The sequence below is a fragment of the Rhinoderma darwinii genome, chromosome 3 (genome assembly GCF_050947455.1).
Source record: "Rhinoderma darwinii isolate aRhiDar2 chromosome 3, aRhiDar2.hap1, whole genome shotgun sequence".
NCBI lineage: Eukaryota > Metazoa > Chordata > Amphibia > Anura > Rhinodermatidae > Rhinoderma > Rhinoderma darwinii.
This window is the reverse complement of record NC_134689.1, coordinates 423,661,701-423,684,915: the sequence shown is the minus strand read 5'-3', so window position 1 is coordinate 423,684,915 and position 23,215 is coordinate 423,661,701. Positions and strand designations below refer to the sequence as shown.

Below are 23,215 nucleotides of genomic sequence, written 5' to 3'. Positions count from 1 at the left end.
TTACAGCTGACATCCACCTGTAACGGCAGGAACCGGAGCTAGCTCCGATCCCTGCCATTAACCCCTTCAATGCAGCAATCGAAAGCGATTGCTGCATCGTAGCGGTTACTAGCAGATCGCCAGCCCTGACAGACAATCAGGACTAGCGACTGCTGCTATGGCAACAGGAGACACAATGGTCTCCTGCTCTGCTATTACAGAAGCCGATTAGGCCCTGCCGGGAGGCGAAGCCTTATCGGCTTGCCGTCAGTGAATAACTGACAGATCTAATACATTGCATTACGTAGATAGTGCAATGTATTAGAAAAAAATAAATCTGACAGCTGGACCTTCAAGTCCCCTAGTGGGACTTGAGAAAAAGTATAAAAAAAGTATAAAAAAGTGAAAAAAATAAAAGTTTGAAAACAATAAAAGTTTTAAGTAATAAAATAAAACACAATCCCCCTTTTACTCTTATCAAGTCCTTTATTATTGAAAAAAAATAATAAACCATACGTATTTGGTATCGCCGCGACCGTAACGACCTGAGATATTATATTATTTATTGCACGCGGTGAACAGCATAAAAAAAACGTAAAAAACTTTACCTGAGTTTCTGTTTTTTGGTCACTTTGCCCTATAAATATAGGAATAAAAAGTGATCAAAAAATCGCACATATTCTAAAAATGGTACCTATAAAAACTATAGCTCGTCTCGCAAAAAACAAACCCTCATACAGCTGCGTCGACAAGAAAATTTAAAAGTTATGGTTCTCACAACTTGGCGACAGACAAAATACATTATTTTTACAAAAGTAGTTTTATTGTGCAAAAAGTTGTAAAACATAAATAAGTTCTATAAATTAGGTATCGCCGGAATTGTACTGACCCGCAGAATAACGTGAACATGTAATTTATAACGCATGGTGAACGCTGTATAAAAAAACTAAATAAAACGATGCCAGAATTGCGGTTTTTAGTTTACCTGGCCTCCCAAAAAATAGGATAAAAGGTGATCAAAAAGTCGCATGTACCCCAAAATGGTACCAATAATAACTACAGCTCGTCCCACAAAAAAAACAGCCCTCATACCACTACATCTATGAAAAAATAAAATTAGTTATGGCTCCAATAAGTCAGGAAATAAAAAATATGCAGTTGTGCCGGCCCGAGGGGAACATGTCTTCTGTTTGAAGAGGTGATTTATCAAGGACCTAAAATTAGTGAACCAGGAAAGGGAGGGCCCAAACATATCTGCTGGAAGCGACGGTGCCCGTATTATACCAGGACAACACTTTCCCAGCAAAATTCCCCAAACTGCAAAGGTGCGGAGTGTGGACCAAAAGGGGCATAAGAAAGGACGCCATATATCAGCGCGACACCGACCTGTGCAGAAAGGATTGATTCACAGCGTAACACACATGTATGGATCATTTTATTGTTTTTTTTACCCCATTATTATACCACCTGACTATGCCCCTGATGTACTCCGCCCGGCTTACATGTACCCCCACATTATAAACGGAAACACCAGCAATACTCAAACAAAACTACTACCAAGCAAAATCTGCTCTCCAAAAGCCAAATGGCGTTCCCTCCCATCTGAACCCTACAGGGGCCCAAACAGCAGTTTACTTCCACATATATGGCACCGCCATACCCGGGAGAACCCTTTTACCAATTTTTGGGGTGTGTGTCTCCAGCGTCATAAGCTGGGCATGACATATTTGCCACTGAAATGAAATATCTATGGAAAATATACATTTTTAATTTGCACCATCCGCAGCGCATTCATTTATGGAAAAGACCTGTGGCGTGAAATGCTGACTACACCCCTTAACAAATGCCTTGTGGGGTGTAGTTTCCAAATGGGGTCACTTGTCAGGGGTTTCTTTTTATTATTTCACATCAGAGCCTCTGCAATTGTGAACCAATACTTTGTAAATCGCCAAATTAGGCCTCAATTTCGCATGGTACTCTTTCACTCCTGAGCCTGGTCGAATGTCCAGGCAAAAGATTAGGGTCACATGTAGGGTGTTTCTAAAACCGGGAAACACTGCATAATAATTAGAGGGCTGTCTTGTTATGGTGGCACAAGCTGGGTACCACATATTGGCATATCTTTGGAAAAAATCCCATTTTCACTCTGCAACGTCGAGTGCACACTAATTTCTACAAAACACCTGCGGGGTCAACATGCTCACTACACCACTAGGTAAATGCATTGAGGGGTGTAGTTTCCAAAATGGGGTCACTTCTGGGTGTTTCCACTGTTTTGGTCCCACAGGCGCTCAGAAACCAATCCAGCAAAATCTGCACTCCAAATGGCACTCCTTCCCTTCTGAGCCCTGCCGTGTGCCCAAACAGCAGTTTATGACCACATATCGGGAATTGCCGTACTCGGGAGAAATTGCTTTACAAATTTTGGGTTCTTTTTTTTCCTTTATTTGTTGAGAAAATGAAACATTTTGCGCTAAAGCTACGTCTTATTGAAGAAAAAGGATTGTTTTTATTTTCACTGCCCAATTCTAATAAATTCTATGAAACATCTATGGGGTCTAAATGCTTACTACACCCCTAGATGAATTCCTCAAGGGGTGTAGTTTCCTAAATGGAATCACTTGTTGGGCATTTTCATTGTTTTGTTCCCTCAGGTGCTTTGCAAATGTGACATGGCCTCTGCAAACCATTCCTGCTAAATGTGATCTCCAAAAGCCAAAGAGCGCTCTTTCACTTCTGAGCCCTGCCATGTGTCCAAACAGCCATTTATGACCACATGTGGGGTATTGTTTTGCTCAGGAGAAATTGCTTTACAAATTTTGGGGTGCTTTTTCTCCTTCAGTCTTTGTGAAAATGAGAAAAAAATAGCTAAATCGCCATTTTCTTTGAAAAAATTTAGATTTTTTTTCCGGGCCTACTTCATATAATTTCGGCAAAAAACCTGTGGGGTAAAAATGCTCACTATACCCCTAGATAATTTCCTAAATGGGTGTAGTTTCCAAAATGGGGTCAATTGTGGGGGTTTCCATTGTTTTCTCCCCTCAGGGGCTTTATAAATGTGACATGGCGCCGCAAACCATTCCTGCTAAATTTGAGCTCCAAAAGCCAAATAGCGCTCTTTCCCTTCTAAGCCCTGCCGTGTGTCCAAACAGCCGTTTATTACCACATGTGGGGTATTGTTTTACTCTGGAAAATTGCTTTACAAATTTTACGGTGCTTTTTCTCCTTCAGTCCTTGTTGAAATGAGAAAAAATTAGCTAAACCTACATTTTCTATGAAAAAATTTAGATTGTCATTTTCAGGGCCTACTTCCAATAATTTCTGCAAAAAACCTGCAGGTGTCAAAACGCTCACTATACCCCTAGATAATTTCCTCAATGGGTGTAGTTTCCAAAATGGGGTCACACATGGGGTATTTCCACTGTTTTGTCCCCTCAGAGGCTTTGTAAATGTGACATGGCCACCGCAAACCATTCCTGCTAAATGTGAACTCCAAAAGCCAAATGGCGCTCCATCCCTTCTAAGCCCTGCCGTGTGTCCAAACATCCATCTATGACCACATGTGTGGTATTGTTTTACTCAGGAGATATTGCTTTACAAATTTGGTGGTGCTTTTTCTCCTTTAATCCATACGGAAATGAGAAAAAAAAATGTAGATATTAATTTTCATGGCCTACTTCCAATAATTTCTGTAAAAAACCTGTGCAGACAAAACGCTCACTACACCTCTAGATAATTTTCTTGAGGTGTGTAGTTTCCCAAATGGGGTCACTTTTGGGGCATTTCCACTGTTTTGGCACCGCAAGAGCCCTTCAAACCTGACATGGTGCCTAAAATATATTGTAATATAAATAAGGCCCCATAATCCACTAGGTGCTCCTTTGCTTCTGAGGCCGGTGCTTCAGTCCAGTAGCACGCTACGGCCACATGTGGGATATTTCCTAAAACTGCAGAACCTGGGCAATAAATATACTGTTGCATTTTTCTGGTAAAAGATTCTGTGTTATAAAGAAAATTGGATTAAAAATTAATTTCTGCAAAAAAATATGAAATGTGTACATTTCACCTCTACTTTGTTTTAATTCCTTTGAAAAGTCTAAAGGGTTAAGACATTTTCTAAATGCTGTTTTGAATACTTTGAGGGGTGAAGTTTCTAAAATGGGGTGACTTTTTGGTGGTTTCTAATATATAAGGCCCTCAAAGCCACTTCACAACTGAACTGACCCCTGTAAAAATAGCCTTTTGAAATTTTCATGAAAATGTGAGAAATTGCTGCTAAAGTTCTAAGCCTTGTGATGTCATAGAAAAATAAAAAGGATGTTCAAAAAACGATGCCAATCTAAAGTAGACATATGGGGGATGTTAATTAGCAACAATTTTGTGTGTTATAACTGCCTGTCTTACAAGCAGATACATTTAAGTTAAGAAAAATGCTAATTTTTGCCATTTTTCACAACATTTTGGTGTTTTTCACAATTAAATACTGAACATATCGAGCAAATTGTGCCAGTAACATAAAGTCCAATGTGTCATGAGAAAACATTCTCAAAATCGCTTGGATAGGTAAAAGCATTATTACCACATAAAGTGAAACATGTCAGATTTGAAAAATGAGGCACTGTCAGGAAGGTCAAAGTGTCTAAAGAGGGAAGGGGTTAAAGAATATGTTGTTGAATACCCAAAAATGACTCGTAAACAAGGGGCCTCATGACTACGCCCTCCACACCCTTGTGTAACAAGATGATGAGAAGATAAGGAGATGGCTACGTGCAATGAATGTCATCCTGGATGGGTGGAATTGCAAGCACAGGAGAAAATTTGGGTTAACCAATTGGGTTAAGGTGCAGGTGTAACCTTAGATTGGTTTTAACAGCATCTTTGTAGATGACAGTTTGATTTTTTCACATCTACAGTGATGCCGGCTTCATCCTTTTTGCATCACCAGAGATGCTAGGTCCTGTTTTGTGGATCACCACAGATGCGTTGATGGCCCAGATGCCACTTTACACACACTGTGTGGTTAAAAATAAAAACACTGATGCATTACTGATGTGGCACACTCACAGCAGTGTTCTGAGCCTTCACATGGAATTTCGGGGGCATACTAACAATTCGGGGTGACCGCCCCAAAATGTCAAAATTGCACTGTGGGTGTTGTGTAAGCACTATGGCTTTACAGTGAGGGGGTAGAGAAAGTACATTGATGTTTGATGGTTACAGGATGAACGTTCTGAAGCACTGAAACCAGCAGTTCTATTATTAACTGCCAGGTTCACTCATGGATCTCAGGCGATTGACATAGAGCTCACAGTAAAATAGCACATAAAGGTACTTACTGGTGAGGTACTCACAGCAGTGTTCTGAGCCCTCGCAGGAAACTTGCACTCTGGGTGCTATATGTGCCCAGGGGCTTTAATATCTTTCTCATGTGATTATACTATGTCAAATCTGTTTTCAGATAGATTTGTGAAAAAACACAGTGAACTCGATACTACACTTATTTTATACTCATCGGTGGATTTTCATTAAAAAACGGTCATTTCAAAAATCCACATCCAAACAGCTCTTGCATGCATGCCTAACACCGCTTCCTAAGTCCTGTTATGGGATACACTCAAATAAGTGTTACAAACCCTCACAGGAGACTAGGAAGGGACTGACTCACATTTTGCGGTCACTACCGCAACATGCCAGGAATTGCACTCTGGGCGCTATATGTGCCATGGGGCTTTAAATAGCTTTCTTGTGTGATAATACGGTGTCAAATCTGTGCAATTGATACTGCAATTATTTTACATTCATCGGCGGTGATTCACCAAAAACCGGTCTAAACGTGTGTAAAAACAGGCTTTGCTGATGAGGCTTCTGTGGGCCAAGCGCGCGTCACAGAACCTTGACTTTTTTTTATGATAGGTCAGAGTGTCAAGGGCTACATGTGTAATAAATATAAGGTGCTCTTTAAGTTAGTGGAGAGGTTAAAAGTACAGTAGATGTTTAAGTTGTTAGACAATATGCCTAATGACAGAGCCTATATGATGTCATGCAGATATGAGTCTCTACAGTTACCTACAAGGGAGCCATAGCCACTCCATTTGCCATTGTATGGCATCAGCGTATGACATCATATTCCAGAAGCATTGTTCCTAGGGGAGAATACCTTTATAAAATAGCACCCAATGGTGCCTGACACAGTTTTTTTTCCGTATTCTGTGTAAATTAAAAAAAATTCTTGAGAGAAAATTGGAGACATACAGGGGTACAGTGTGGCTCCATACATTTCTTGGCTGCTGAACTACAGTTCTGTACAATTCAGAACTACTCAGTCATCTACTCTAAAAAAGGACTAATATAAAGAGACACAGGTAAAACTGTTATATCATGACACGAAAAACAGAATCTACAATAACCATACACATGATAAATTACAAAATGCCGAAAGAAGATATAATACTAGCCTTACAATGGTGACTGAGAGGCACCTAATTAGCCAATACTGTAGTAATTGAGGCTGGCACTGTCTGTCATAGGTAACCAGGAAGCAGGTGTATTAGAAGTGGTCATGCTCAGTGCAGCAAGTCGCTGTAATCAGAGTTGTATCACGACACTGACCAGGAAAATAGATTTTCTTTTTATTCAAAGTAAAGGGCAGAATATACAGTACTGTACAAAAGTTTTAAGCAGTTCTGGAAAAATGCTACAAAGTGTTAAAAGTTTTTTTTAACATTTAACAAAATACAAAGTGAATGAATAGAAGAGAAATCAAAATCAAATCAATATTTGCTGTGACCACCCTTTGCCTTCAATACAGCATAATTTCTTCTAGTTAAACTTGCACAAAGTCATGGATTTTGTAGGATAATAGTCAGGTTCAACCCCTTCCCGCACCTTGACGTAACCGTATTGTCAAGACGAGCAGTTAGTTAGCGGACCTTGACGTACAGTTACGTTTGGAGTTCAACCGTTAACCACAGCGTGGTGCTACACCGCTGCTGCGGTTACCTGTGCAGGGTGTCTGCCCTACTCTCCCCGTTTCTGTTCAGCGACCCATCATCATTGATGGAGTCAAATAACCCCTTAGATGCAGCGACCGATTGCGTTTACCGCATTTAAGGGGTTTGTAGCACATCGGCAGCCCCTTCAATGCGATATGCATGCAATGTGCCATGTCCGGAAGCCTATGAGGAACAGCCTCCACCTGGTCCTCATAGGCTTCCTATTATGTCTCTTTCAGTGTCAAACTGACGATTAGAATACATTACACTACTTAAGTAGTGTAATATATTCTATCAGCGATCAGAGCTGCAGGTATTCAAGTCCCCTAGTGGGACAAAAAAAAGTTTAAAAATGTTAATAAAAATATTTTATAAAAGTGTAAAAATAAAAAGGTAAAAGTTACAAAAACAAAAAATGCTTTTTTTACCTCTATCATGACAGGTGGATATTGTATGAAACTGGTCGTCATCTGCTGGTTGTTGGGTTTTTCCTGTGCATTTGTTAACACTGTAATGGTGTTGTCGTTAACCTTTTGTGGACAAAATATTATTGACCATTTTTTCTGTGACCCCGTCCCTTTGCTAGAAATTGCAAGTACAGCAACCTACATGGTCCAACTTGAAGCTTCCTTACTATGTATACCTGTAGTCATCATGCCGACCATCATAATCATTATCTCTTATGGTTAAATTGCATCTGTCATCTTAAGGATTCCATCCGGTACAGGTAGGCAGAAAGCCTTCTCCATCTGTAGCTCCCACCTCACTGTGGTCTCCATATTTTACTGCTCTCTGTTCACTGCTTATGTCACTGTCCCTTCATATCATAGATCGATTGGAGTCTCAACGCTTGAACCCCACCTACTAAGTATTTTGATATGTCCCTATGAAATGTAAAAAGTTTTCAGAATTGATAGGTACCCTTCAAGGCTCCAATTCCAAACAGCATCAATGTCTGGGATTTTTTTTTTTTTTTTTTGGGGAGCCATGAAAACTAACGAAGATCTTTTTACTTTTTCAAAGGATTTTTTGGGATAAAATGTAATTCTTGTATCTAGTATTTGCAATTATTTCATGATGAGACTCTCATGATGAAGGTTCATTTAATTATTTATACCTCTGGAAAGGCATGTGGACTTCTCAATGACAAAGATGAGATGAAGACTTCAATAAAGATCTTTTATTTATTTTTTTTGAGGATATTTTAGATATAGTCAATGCAGGTGCTTAGTACTGATTGGATTTTTACTAAAGTTTTGTCAAGCCTTCACATTTTTTTATAGAAAAAGTTATGAGATGAATGCTACAAAAGATAAGGGCAGGATCTCAGCATAATATTCTACACTCTGACCAGAACTTAAAGCTAGGATTAAGGAGAGTTGATCAGGTGCAGTCTGGGTGTAGCTACAACCAGTGTCTTCTGGGTGAAATAGATGCAAGGAATAGCAAAATTAGAGAACATCTCGAGCATCTTGTTTTTATACCTATAAAGATAAAAAGTAGCATAACCATCGTGTTGGACCAGGCCCTAGAATGTAGTATCTCACTTTATCCACACTGCGTATAACATGTCAGGAATATTTCCATGAATATAGTCCAGGCTTATAATATTTTAAAAAGTCCTTCAAGTTCTACAGATCCAAATGTTTCTATTGGTGTCACATTACACATTCATGTAGCAAGAATTTATAATATGGACACGTGCATGAGGTTTCATTGTTTCTTTGGGGGTTTTATTGTTGCCCTACTAGTATCATATATACATTGTTTTTTTTTGTTTTTTTGCTAAGTTGATATCAAACATGGAAGCATGGTCATTTGTGTTTTTATTACATTTTTATTTTCTACATTTTTTACTTTATTTCCTTTTATTTTATTATTTTGAAGCAAAGCAAATAAAAAAAAAAACAAATCCTTAGATATTTTATCTCAATTGAATTAATTTGTTTTATTTTATTCATTACCTATGTGCACAGGAGAGTCTTGTGGAGATCTCTCTGGATCTAGAATTTTCCACACATACATGTATAAAATGACCGTATAATATGCATTATAACATTACTATCAGACTGGATGAGATCTTCACTGGTGTTTTCTGATATATTTTACATTAAAGAAAATGTTGTACAATATTTTACTATCGACACATATGGACATTGTAAACAGCAGAGATAAAGCTGAGGTGAGCCTCCATGTGTGTGCTGAACCTAACATAGAATTACATTGATGTTCTTAGTTATTAAGAGTTTGTGAAGAATTTTTCAGTAATGTGCAAAATGGTCTTCAAAGCTAATTATAAAATTACTTATGTAGACATAATAGCACGTGTAAGAATATTATTGTCTTGAAGAGACTCTGATCTTTTTCTATAGAAGGTGCATTAGAAATTACCTTATTACAACAGTTATAAACAAAAGGAGATAAAGGAGCTAAATAGCAATTAGTAATAAAATTGAATATCTTTATTGACACATAAATACACATAAAATGTTAAAAAATACAAAAAGGACTCTGTAGTTCCAAAACAGCACAATAGGAGAAACTCCCAGAAATAATCCAGGGCAAAGTAAACAGACAAACTGGGTCTAAAGTATGAGACACAGTGTCTAATGATACAGATGAATAGTTATATCCTAATACAAGTGCAACCTTCACATACAAAGGACAGGGTAAAGAGTGGAGATGAATCACCTGAAAAAGCAGGTCCACAGACTGAAAAGTCAGTCACCACCCCTCTATTCAAAAAGTCGTCTTACCAATAGTAAATGGACCGGGAGAATCGATCAAGTGTGCTGTTGAACCCCAACGTGCGTTTTGCGGTCTGCTTCCTCAAGGGGTAGCATGTGGAGTGATATTTTTGTTAAATCACTCAGAAGATTACATTTAGCTACAATGATCCTAAAAATTTACCTCCAAAAAAAGGCAAGAAATGAACACAAAAAAAAAATGTTAAAAAGCATAGCTAATTTTTTTGAATATCAAAAGTTAAAAACTGGTAACTATAGACTGGAGAGCCTGACCTTTTTCTGTCTTCTGGAACAGATAAACTGTTCCAAATACAAAACAAAACTAAGAGCAATGGAATAAGGTGGTCTCATCTGATGAATCACAGTTTCGATTACATAATGCGAACGGCCGGGTGTTTGTATGTCGCTTAAGGCTGGGTTCACACGACCTATTTTCAGACGTAAACGAGGCGTATTATGCCTCGTTTTACGTCTGAAAATAGGGCTGAAATACGTCGGCAAACATCTGCCCATTCATTTGAATGGGTTTGCCGACGTACTGTGCAGACAACCTGTAATTTACGCGTCGTCGTTTGACAGCTGTCAAACGACGACGTGTAAATGGACTGCCTCGGAAAAGAAGTGCAGGACACTTCTTTGCCACGTAATTTGAGCTGTTCTTCATTGAACTCAATGAAGCACAGCTCAAGATTTACGAGCGTCACAGACGCCTCGCAAAATGCGAGGAGGAGCATTTACGTGTGAAACGAGGCAGCTGTTTTCTCTTGAAAACAGTCTGTCTTTTCACACGTAAATGACAGCTAGCGTGTGCACATACCCTAACTAAGGAAGAAACAGCACCATGGAAATAAGACGAGCTGGCGGAGGCAGTGTGATGCTTTGGGCAATGTTCTGCTCTAAAATCTTGGGTCATGGAATTCATGTGGATGTTACCTTGACACATACAGTACCACCTACCTAAACATGTAGACCAAATACCCCCCTTCATTGCAATGGTATCCCCTAGTGGAAGTGACTTTATGAGAATACACACAATATTAGGCTGGTGGTAGTAATGTTATGGCTGAACAGTATACAAATATATTATTTTTTCGCTTTTGTTCCTAAAGCATTTGATACTGGTTTCCTGCAGTTTGGCAAAGACAGTCCGGGCACTAGGGGACAATGCTGGTACAGTATATGAGAAAACTATATAAGAAAAACTAGACAAGTGAAAGGCAGTCAAATTGATTACTGGAGACCATAAGGATCGGCACTGGGCTCAATTTCAATTTTGTAATTATTAACCTTGTATATATTTTTAGAGATGACACAATTAAACTTAGCTTGATTATGAAACCTTTTGAAGGTGGTACTATGGCCTGGTAAAGTGCAGATGAAATTCAGTATTGATAAATTTAGTAAAACACCAAGTAATGGACCAAGCCACAAAAATGTTCTGGCTGCCATTATATATATTGGAATACAACTTGGAAAAACTATTGATGAAAGAAAACTGGTTAACTAATAAGTTAAGCATTAGCACTCAATGCCAAGCAGCAACTGTATAAGCAAATACAATCCTGGTGTGCATAAAAAGAAAAATATAAAACTAGAATTCAGAAAGTATATTTTAATATATTTATAATAAAGTAGTTCCTAAGAAAGTAAAAATAGAAGCAAATAGATTAATAAAAAAAAAACTTTCCCGTTTAAAGTGACAGGCTTGTTAAGCTTTGAATTTTTTTTATTTTTCTATTTTTTATTTTATTGTCAGTAACCTGTATACACTCCAGTGCTTTATTTTCTCCCCTTCAAGAATGTGTTTGACCGTACTTGTTTGACTCTATTTATTTTCTTTGTCCCCACTGTACCACATATTAGACTCTACTACATCACTGTTACTGACCTTGGCTCGTCTGACTATTCTTCTGTATACCCACTACTGTACTGTACACTCAGCTCTGTTACATCACTGTCATTTAATCTGGGCTTATCCGACTATGTTAATACTTCTCCACGGTATAGCATCTGTATCTGGTGTTTCCCTATTGACTAGACTGTCTGATCTTACTTCTGTTCCATCTTCTTGTTACACCCTTCCCAGTTTGTTTAAAAAAACTTTTTACTTTACTGTTGACCATAGTAACCTTATCTCCAACTCCTCTCATTAAGTCTGAATCCCCTCCTGCTAAACATCATTCAGGGAATCAACCATTGGACCAGCTAGGGGCACCTAAGTCCTGAGACCAGCTAAGTACCACCACCCTAAACAAAATCATGGGAAAGGGGGTGCTATAAGGTAAATTGTGCTGTCCGGTTGGCTCTTCCCCGGGTATCACAAGAATAAGAATGCAGATACTGTATATAAGATGAATAAAAATGATTGTCAACTAAATGACAAAACTATTAATTCCAAGAATATGTAAAGTCGATATTTACAGATAAAGAAACTTCTACTTGCAACAAAAATTTAATTTTAACCTTCATTCTTTTTTGCTTTTAATGTAAAAAAAATAATATATATATACTACCGTTCAAAGGTTTGGGGTCACCCAGAAAACTTTGTGTTTTCCATGAAAACGCACGCTTATATTTATCAAATGAGTTGCAAAATGACTAGAATATATAGTCAAGACATTGACAAGGTTAGAAATAATGAATTTTATTTGAAATAATAATTTTCTCCTTCAAACTTTGCTTTCGTCAAAGAATGCTCCATTTGCAGCAATTACAGCATTGCAGACCTTTGGCATTCTAGCTGTTAATTTGCTGAGGTAATCGGGAGAAATGTCACCCCATGCTTCCAGAAGCCCCTCCCACAAGTTGGATTGGCTTGATGGGCACTTCTTGCGTACCATACGGTCAAGCTGCTCTCACAACAGCTCTATGGGGTTGAGATCTGGTGACTGCGCTGGCCACTCCATCACAGATAGAATACCAGCTGCCTGCTTCTTCCCTAAATAGTTCTTGCATAATTTGGAGGTGTGCTTTCGGACATTGTCCTGTTGTAGGATGAAATTGGCTCCAATCAACCGCTGTCCACAGGGTATGGCATGGCGTTGCAAAATGGAGTGATAGCCTTCCTTATTCAAAATCCATTTTACCTTGTACAAATCTCCCACTTTACCAGCACCAAAGCAACCCCAGACCATCACATTACCTCCACCATGCTTGACAGATGGCGTCAGGCACTCTTCCAGCATCTTTTCAGTTGTTCTGCGTCTCACAAATGTTCTTCTGTGTGATCCAAACACCTCAAACTTCGATTAGTCTGTCCATAACACTTTTTTCCAATCTTCCTCTGTCCAATGTCTGTGTGCTTTTGCCCATATTAATCTTTTCCTTTTATTAGCCAGTCTCAGATATGGCTTTTTCTTGCCACTCTGCCCTGAAGGCCAGCATCCCAGAGTCGCCTCTTCACTGTAGACGTTGACACTGGCGTTTTGCGGGTACTATTTAATGAAGCTGCCAGTTGAAAACCTGTGAGGCGTCTATTTCTCAAACTAGAGACTCTAATGTACTTGTCTTGTTGCTCAGTTGTGCAGCGGGGCCTCCCACTTCTCTTTCTACTCTGGTTAGAGCCTGTTTGTGCTGTCCTCTGAAGGGAGTAGTATGCACCGTTGTAGGAAATCTTCCGTTTCTTGGCAATTTCTCACATGAAATAGCCTTAATTTCTAAGAACAAGAATAGACTGTCGACTTTCACATGAAAGCTCTCTTTTTTTAGCCATTTGGAGAGTTTAATCAAACCCACAAATGTAATGCTCCAGATTCTCAACTAGCTCAAAGGAAGGTCAGTTTTATATCTCCTCTAAACAGCAAAGCTGTTTACAGCGGTGCTAACATAATTGCACAAGGGTTTTCAAGTGTTTTCTAATCATCCATTAGCCTTCTAACACAGTTATCAAACACAATGTACCATTAGAACGCTGGAGTGATGGTTGCTGGAAATGGGCCTCTATACACCTATGTAGATATTGCATTAAAAACCAGACGTTTGCAGCTAGAATAGTCATTTAGCACATTAACAATGTATAGAGTGTATTTCTGATTAATTTAATGTTATCTTCATTGAAAAAAACTGTGCTTTTCTTGCAAAAAAAAAGGACATTTCTAAGTGACCCTAAACTTTTGAACGGTAGTGTATACATATATATCTATATATATCTATATATACAGTGAAGGATATAAGTATTTGATCCCTTGCTGATTTTGTAAGTTTGCCCACTGTCAAAGACATGAACAGTCTAGAATTTTTAGGCTAGGTTAATTTTACCAGTGAGAGATAGATTATATAAAAAAAAAAAAAGAAAATCACATTGTCAAAATTATATATATTTATTTGCATTGTGCACAGAGAAATAAGTATTTGTTCCCCTTGGCAAACAAGACTTAATACTTGGTGGCAAAACCCTTGTTGGCAAGCACAGCAGTCAGAAGTTTTTTTGTAGTTGATGATGAGCTTTGCACACATGTTAGATGGAATTTTGGCCCACTCCTCTTTGCAGATCATCTGTAAATCATTAAGATTTCGAGGCTGTCGCTTGGCAACTCGGATCTTCAGCTCCCTCCATAAGTTTTCGATGGGATTAAGGTCTGGAGACTGGCTAGGCCACTCCGTGACCTTAATGTGCTTCTTTTTGAGCCACTCCTTTGTTGCCTTGGCTGTATGTTTCGGGTCATTGTCGTGCTGGAAGACCCAGCCACGAGCCATTTTTAATGTCCTGGTGGAGGGAAGGAGGTTGTCACTCAGGATTTGACGGTACATGGCTCCATCCATTCTCCCATTGATGCGGTGAAGTAGTCCTGTGCCCTTAGCAGAGAAACACCCCCAAAACATAATGTTTCCACCTCCATGCTTGACAGTGGAGACGGTGTTCTTTGGGTCATAGGCAGCATTTCTCTTCCTCCAAACATGGCGAGTTGAGTTAATGCCAAAGAGCTAAATTTTAGTCTCATCTGACCACAGCACCTTCTCCCAATCACTCTCAGAATCATCCAGATGTTCATTTGCAAACTTCAGACGGGCCTGTACATGTGCCTTCTTGAGCAGGGGGACCTTGCGGGCACTGCAGGATTTTAATCCATTACGGCATAATGTGTTACCAATGGTTTTCTTGGTGACTGTGGTCCCATCTGCCTTGAGATCATTAACAAGTTCCCCCCGTGTAGTTTTCAGCTGAGCTCTCACCTTCCTCAGGATCAAGGATACCCCACGAGGTAAGATTTTGCATGGAGCCCCAGATCGATGTCGATTGACAGTCATTTTGTATGTCTTCCATTTACTTACTATTGCACCAACAGTTGTCTCCTTCTCACCCAGCGTCTTACTTATGGTTTTGTAGCCCATTCCAGCCTTGTGCAGGTCTATGATATTGTCCCTGACATCCTTAGAAAGCTCTTTGGTCTTTCCTATGTTGTAGAGGTTAGAGTCAGACTGATTAATTGAGTCTGTGGACAGGACTCTTTTATACAGGTGACCATGTAAGACAGCTGTCTTTAATGCAGGCACCAAGTTAATTTGGAGCGTGTAACTGGTCTGGAGGAGGCTGAACTCTTAATGGTTAGTAGGGGATCAAATACTTATTTCTCTGTGCACAATGCAAATAAATATATATAATTTTGACTATGTGATTTTCAGTTTTTTTTTTTAATATAATCCATCTCTCACTGGTAAAAGTAACTTAGCCTAAAAATTCTAGACTGTTCATGACTTTGACAGTGGGCAAACTTACAAAATCAGCAAGGGATCAAATACTTATTTCCTTCACTGTATACATATATATATATATATATATATATATATATATATATATATATATATATATATATATATATATATATACATATATGTATATATATATATATATGTATATATATATATATATATATATAGATATATATATATATATATATATATATATATATATATAGATATATATATATATATTACATAGTTTGTAAGGTTGAAAAAAGACACATGTCCATCAAGTTCAACCAAGGGATGGGAAAGGGGAAGTAAAAAATTTCTACACATAGCAGTTAATATTTTTTTGTTCTAGGAAATTATCTAAGCCTTTTTTTGTATGCGCCATTCATATATTTATATAAGTTAATCATGTCCCCCCTTAGTCGTCTTTTCTCAAGGCTAAATAGGTTTAGTTCTTTTAATCTTTCCTCATAACTTAGATTCTCCATGCCCCTTATTAGCTTCGTTGCTCTTCTTTGTATTTTTTCCAACTCCAGGGCATCCTTTCTATGAACTGGAGCCCAGAACTGGACTGCATATTCTAGATGAGGCCTCACTAATGCTTTGTAAAGTGGTAATATTACATCCCTGTCCCGCGAGTCCATGTCTCTTTTTATACACGACAATATTTTGCTGGCCTTTGAAGCAGCTGATTGACACTGCATGCTGAAATTTAGTTTATGATTTACAAGTACACCCTGATGCTTCTCAACAATTGACTCCCCCAGTGTAGCTCCCCCTAGGACATATGATGCTTGCAGGTTTTTCGTACCCAGATGCATAACTTTACATTTATCTACATTAAACTAAATTTGCCAAGTGGACGCCCAAACACTTAGTTTGTTTAAATCTGCCTGCAATTCACAAACATCTTCCATAGTCTGAACTATATTACATAGCTTGGTGTCATCTGCAAAAATAGAAATAGTGCTATTAATCCCATCCTCTATATCATTAATAAATAAGTTGAATAATAGTGGTCCCAGCACTGAACCCTGGGGTACACCACTTATAACCGGGGACCATTCAGAGTAGGAATCATTGACCACAACTCTCTGGATACGGTCCTTGAGCCAATTCTCAATCCAATTACAAACTATACTTTCTAAACCTATAGTCCTTAATTTACCCATTAGATGTCTATGAGGGACAGTGTCAAATGCCTTTGCAAAGTCTAAAAACACTATATCCACAGCGGCCCCTCTGTCTAGGCTTCTGCTTACCTCTTCATAAAAACAAATCAGGTTGGTTTGACAGCTTCTATCCTTTGTAAAACCATGCTGGCTGTCACTTATAATACTATTTATTGTCACATAATTCTGTATATAGTCCCTCAATAGCCCCTCAAACATTTTCCCCACAATTGATGTTAAGCTTACTGGTCTATAATTACCCGGCGAAGACCTAGAGCCCTTTTTGAAAATAGGCACCACATTTGCCCTGTGCCAGTCCCTTGGCACTATACCACTCATGAGAGACTCTCTAAATATTTTGAAGAGGGGGACAGAAATAACTGAACTAAGCTCTTTAAGAACTCTAGGGTGTAACCCATCTGGTCCCGGGGCCTTGTGTACATTTATTTTATTTAATTTAGCTTGGACCATATCTACATTCATCCAATTCAGTATATCAACTGATATATTAACAGCACCGGCAGCGGCTACATCAGCTGCTCCTTCTTCTGTTGTATATACAGAGCGGAAGAACCCATTTAGTAACTCTGCCTTCTCTTGATCCCCTGTGACCAATCCCCATTACCACTATCTAAGGGTCCTACATGTTCAGACCTGGGCTTTTTTGCATTTATATGCTTGAAGAATTTTTTAGGATTTGTTTTACTATCCTTGGCCACCTGCCTTTCATTTTGTATTTTTTCTGATTTTATTACATTTTTACAGATTTTATTAAGCTCTTTATATTTTACAAAGGCTGCAGATGTACCCTCAGATTTGTATTTTTTAAATGCCCTTTTTTTGTCATGTATTGCCCCTTTCACAGAAGGTGTAAGCCATGTGGGGTTTAATTTTAGTCGTTTATACTTGTTACCTGTAGGAATAAATTTTGCACTATAATTACCCAAAGTAGATTTGAAAATCTCCCATTTATCATTTGTCCCATTATTTGACATTAGTTCTTCCCAGTCTATATCCTGAATTGCCGCCCTCATCCTGGGGAAATTGGCTTTCTTAAAATTAAATGTTTTTGCCCTCCCAGCCTGCGTTTGTTTTTTACAGTATAGGTAAAATATAACTATATTATACTGTTACCAAGGTTTTCACGAACATTGACATTCCCAACAAGCTCTGCATTATTAGAAATGACCAGATCCAACAGAGCTTCACCTCTAGTCGGGTCTTCCACAAACTGGCACATAAAATTTTCCTGCAACAGGTTGAGGAAATGTCTCCCCTTTGCAGTTGAAGCCGAACCATGACACCAATTAATATCCCGATAATTAAAATCTCCCATTATCACAACAGTACCCGCCTGTGCAGCCCGCTCCATTTGTTTATATATTTGACCTTCTATCTCTTCAGTTATATTGGGGGGTCTATAGATTACACCAAAAGTAATTTTTTCAGTGTTTACTTCCCTTTGTAATTCCACCCACAAGGTTTCAACCTCCTCACAGTCTTCACCCTCTAATGTCTCATTTACACTCACCTTCATATCGCTTCTCACATACAGACATACACCACCACCTTTCCTATTTGCCCTGTCTTTCCGAAACAGTGTAAAACCCTGTAGATTTACAGCCCAGTCATGTGAAGAGTCCAGCCATGTTTCAGCAACACCAACTATATCTATATCTTCTTCCAGTATCAAGGCCTCCAGCTCCCCTATTTTGCTTGCTAGACTTCTGGCATTTGTGAACATACACTTTAACTTGCCTTTAAATGTTTCACTTTCACTATCAGAAATGTGATTATTTGACATTTGGGCCTTTTTATTTTCACTGCTGTTTTGTAACGAAAGGATCTCCTTATCTTGTTGCCTAGTCCTCTCCCCACCGTCTGTTTCTCCCCCCACCAATATAGTCTGACCCCTCTCTAACCTAACTACCCCTTTATTTCCTACATTGGCCTCCCTCCTCAGCCCTAGTTTAAACACTCCGCCACCCCAGCTAGAATTCTCTCCCCCAGCACAGCGGACCCCCTTCCATTTAGGTGCAAATCATCTGCAGAATACAGTTTGTACCCTAATGAAAAGTCAGCCCAGTGCTCTAGGAACCCAAATCCTTCTCCTCTACACCAAGACTTAAGCCATGCATTTAACTCCCTGAGCTCCCGCTGTCTTTCCTGTGATGCGCATGGCATCTATATATATATATATATATATATATAGAGAGAGAGAGAGAGAGAGAGAGAGAGAGAGAGCACTGTGCAAAAGTTTCAGGCAGTTTTGGAAACATGCTGCAAAGTAAGAATGTTTTCAAAAATAGAAGTGTTAACAGTTTTTATCAGTTAGCAAAATACATAGTGAATGAAGAGAAGATTAATCTAAAATAAATCAATATTTAGTGTGACCACCAGTTGCCTTCAAAACATCATCAATTCTTCTAGCTACGCTTCTACTCTGTTTTTGAAGAAACTCGTCAGGAAGGTTGTACCAAACATCTTGGAGAACTAAGCACAGATCTTCTGTGGGTGTCACTTCCTCAGATCCTTCTGTCTATTCATGTAATCGCAGACAGACTCCATGATGTTGAGATCAGGTCTCTGTGGGGGCCATATCATCACTTCCAGAGCTCCTTGTTCTGCTTTACGCAGAAAAGTGTTCTTAATAATATTGGCTCTATGTTTGGGGTCGTTGTCCTCCTGCAGAATAAATTTTAAGCCAGTCAGACGCCTCCTTGATTGTATTACATGATGCATAAGTATCTGCATGTATTTCTCAGCATTAAGGACACCATTAACTGGTTCCCGATCGCTGGCTGTGTTTTTACGGCCAGCGGTCAGGGTCCTTAAAACCCGAGCCATAGCCTTTTTACTTGCTGCCCGAGGGACCGGGCAGCTGAATGTCATGTCTCCGGCAGTCAGTGACTGCCGGCGACCCTGAGGAGAGCATAGAAGCAGCTTTCGCTGCTTCTGTCTTCTCTGATCACTTGTACACAGCACTCAATGAACGATGCACCGCTGTCTCTATTGCTCCCGGTGTTCATGTGACTGGACGCATGATCGCCGGGTGCCATTAGAGACAGACTGCTGCTGGGTCTAACTAGACCCATCACAGCCCTATTAGTGACAATCGTCACTATGAGAATGAGAGGGCTGATTTCCCCTGGACCTGGGGCTGCTATGCAGCCCCAGTTACATAGGAAAAGCATGGTGTAAAAGAAAGAATAAAAATATATAAATTTCCCCAAAGGTCTTTTTTTTACCTTTGAGGGACAGACCATAGTAATGAAAAAATAAAAGTTAAGTAAAGTCCAAAAAAAATTAATAATAAATGCACATTAAATACCAACCGCAAAAAAACGTTCCCCTCCCGCCAATCATTGTCGTAACGCTAGCCCGGACCCAATTCCCCTAATATAGACATGTAATATATTAAAATTTACGGTAGACAATGATGATCACAAATAAAAGGTCTATTTTAGGGTAAAACTAAGTTATTACCAAAAAAAATAGCTGAAACGTAAATAAGCTTATTTTTTTACTAGTATTTTAATAATTTAAGAATAAAAATTCTAAAATAGAAAAAACGATGTGTATAAAAATGATAAAAAATGAAACCTGCATGGTCTACGGAAAAAAAACATTGCAAAAATCACGTAGTTAGCCCAACAAATAAAAGAGTTATAGCCATTTAACTAACACGTGCTAAAAAGGGCTAAACGGTGTCTGGTCCTGAAGGCTCAAAATAGCGCGGTTCTGAACTGGTTAATGCTGACCAAATCCCCAACTCCATTTGCTGAAATGCAGCCCCAAACTTGCAAAGAACCTCCACCATGCATCGCTGTTGCCTGCAGACATTAATTATTGTGCCGCTCTCCAGCCCATCAGAGAACCAGCTGCCTTCTGTTACAGCCAGATATTTACAAATTTGACTTATCAGTCCAGAACACTTGCTGCCATTTTTCTGCACCCCAGTTCCTATGTTTTCGTGCAAAGTTGAGTTGCTTCTTCCAAGAAACCACTTCTGGCCAGACTTCTTTGAGCAGTAGATCAGTGTACCTGGGTCCCACTGGTTTCTGTCACTTCTGAGCTAATGGCACTGCCTGACATCTTTTGATTTCAAAGGGAAGTAAGCATGATGTGACTTTAATCTGCTACACTAAGTTTTCTTGTCCTACCACTGCAGCTACGGTCCTCAATGTTGCCCGTTTCTTTGTGCTTCTTCAAAAGAGCTTGAACAGCACATCTTGAAACCCCAGTCACCTTTTACATAATTGCCTGGGAGAGACCTTATTGATGCAGTATAACTACCTTGAGTCTTGTTGATGTGCTCAGTCTTGCCATGGAGGACCTGTGACATGAAACAGTCTTCCACAACCTCACCTCTGTAGAAGAGTTTGGCTGTTCCTCACCAATTTTAAAGCTTCCTACACAGCTGTTTCTGTTACATATAATGACTGTTCTTCAAACTACATATGTAAATGATGATCATTACAACCTCTTTGGTTTAATTGGTCAATAACACACCTGACTATAATCTCACAAAATCTATCACTCTGTGCAAGTGTACCTAGAAGAATTGAGGCTGTTTTGAAATTAAAGGGTGGTCACAACAAATATTGATTTGATTTAGATTTATGTTCTGTTCATTTACTTTGTAGTTTGTTAAACTATATATATATATATATATATATATATATATATATATATATATATATATATATATATTTGAAAGCATTCTTGCTTTGCAGGATTTTTCCACAACTGCCTGAAACAGCACTGTATATTATTAGCATTTGTTAATGATAAATATTATTTCTATATTTTCTTCAGGGGGTCTTGACAAATAATATAACTTCCATCATCCTTTTGGGATTTCCAAATCTTCAAAACTTTACATTTTTGTTTTTCTCACTACTTGTTTTTATTTACTGTGGGACCATTATAGGAAACCTTCTCATCGTGACCTTATATTCAGTGAGTAGAAACCTCCAGTCCCCCATGTACTTCTTCATTACACAGCTATCATTGCGTGACATCCTGCTGACTTCAGATATTGTGCCAATTCTTCTTCACACTGTACTGTATGGAGGGAGTACTATGACTCTCATCGGCTGCATCATCCAGTTTTCTGTCTTTGGCACCTCAGAGGCCTCAGAATGTTTTCTACTGTCAGTGATGTCTTATGATCGATATCTGGCCATCTGTAACCCCCTCCGTTATAACTCCATCATGAATCATACATTTTGTGTGACATCAGTAATTGTGACTTGGATGATTGGTTTTATCATAACATTGACAAATGTAATTTCTATTTGTAGTTTACATTTCTGTGGAGCACACATTATTGACCACTTCTACTGTGATTTCGAACCATTACTGAAGCTCTCCTGCTCTGATACATCCGTTATTCATAACCAAGGTCTTATATTTGGATTTCTAGTTAATTTGATACCTTTTATAATAATTGTGATGTCCTATGTGTACATTGTCATCACCATTCTGAAGATCCCATCCAACACTAGAAGACATAAAGCCTTCTCCACCTGTAGCTCCCACCTTATTGTAGTTTCCTTATTTTATGGGACATTAATTCCTGAGTAAGGTCTTGTCTCTGAGTTATACTGTGGTGACCCCACTGCTTAATCCTATTATATACACTCTCAGGAACAAAGACTTTAAATACGTTTTCGATAAACGTAAGATTTTATTTTAATTTGATCATGATTGGTCTTGAAAAGGGTGTACTAGTCCAATATACTGTAGTTTAAAATTCCATGTACAGTAGGATAACATTACATGCATTGGTAAACAGATGTAGCCATCTTTATCTTGACTTTTGACACATTAAATACACAGTGGCAAAAAAACTTTAACTTGGCTTTTTTAATGTCTTGTCAATGGCTTTTGTTGTGTTCCATGGTTGTGTTCAGATAGCACCGGTTTCCTTGGGTGCTCGAGGTAGGGTCCCAACCCGGATGTAGGTTAAGAATTGTAGTCGGCACACCTTGCTTGTGTTTCAAAAATTATATTTATTTAGATTCTCAGGATGAATACCAGGGGCTATATGTGCAACGTCGATGTTTCGGTTGTTAGACCTTCGTCGGGCACTAGAGAAATATGTACACACGATTAAAGCATATCATGAGTTTGGAGAACTGTCATATCATTCACATAGTAACATCACATAATATGTCATATAAATACTGGATGCAATATAGAATATATAACTGGGTCAATCTTAACATAGTAGTCCCTTATAAAAATAAGACTATGAAATTGACATGGAGATTAAAAACAATGGGAAGAAACAGATACATAAACCCTAGGTGCATACACCACATCAGAGGGAGCGCCAGATGTGTGTTCCATCAGAGCAGCACGGATCTGATAAGCTGCTTTGAATCTCTTCCATTTGGAACACTCTCTGATACATTTTTCCTCTTGTTTTCTGGTCCCTCAAGGATGTCCAAGTTGTGGTCGATCACGTAGACTAGTTTTTTGCATTTTTCTTGAGGGTAAACTGTGCGCCACCAAGAGAAACCTTCTCCAGACAAGCCATGTCCATGGACTATTTCCTGCATTTCTCAAAAGTGACTATAGGATATAGTTTTGTTTATTGATAACTAATTACTAAAACAGTAGATAG

The 23,215-nt window shown here is 38.7% G+C and overlaps 1 pseudogene; it reads left to right on the top strand.

Annotated features, from left to right (window-relative positions):
- The first annotated feature begins 9,120 nt into the window (after positions 1 to 9,120).
- LOC142750643 (olfactory receptor 11L1-like) lies at positions 9,121 to 22,282 on the top strand (annotated as a pseudogene).
- Positions 22,283 to 23,215: the final 933 nt, after the last annotated feature.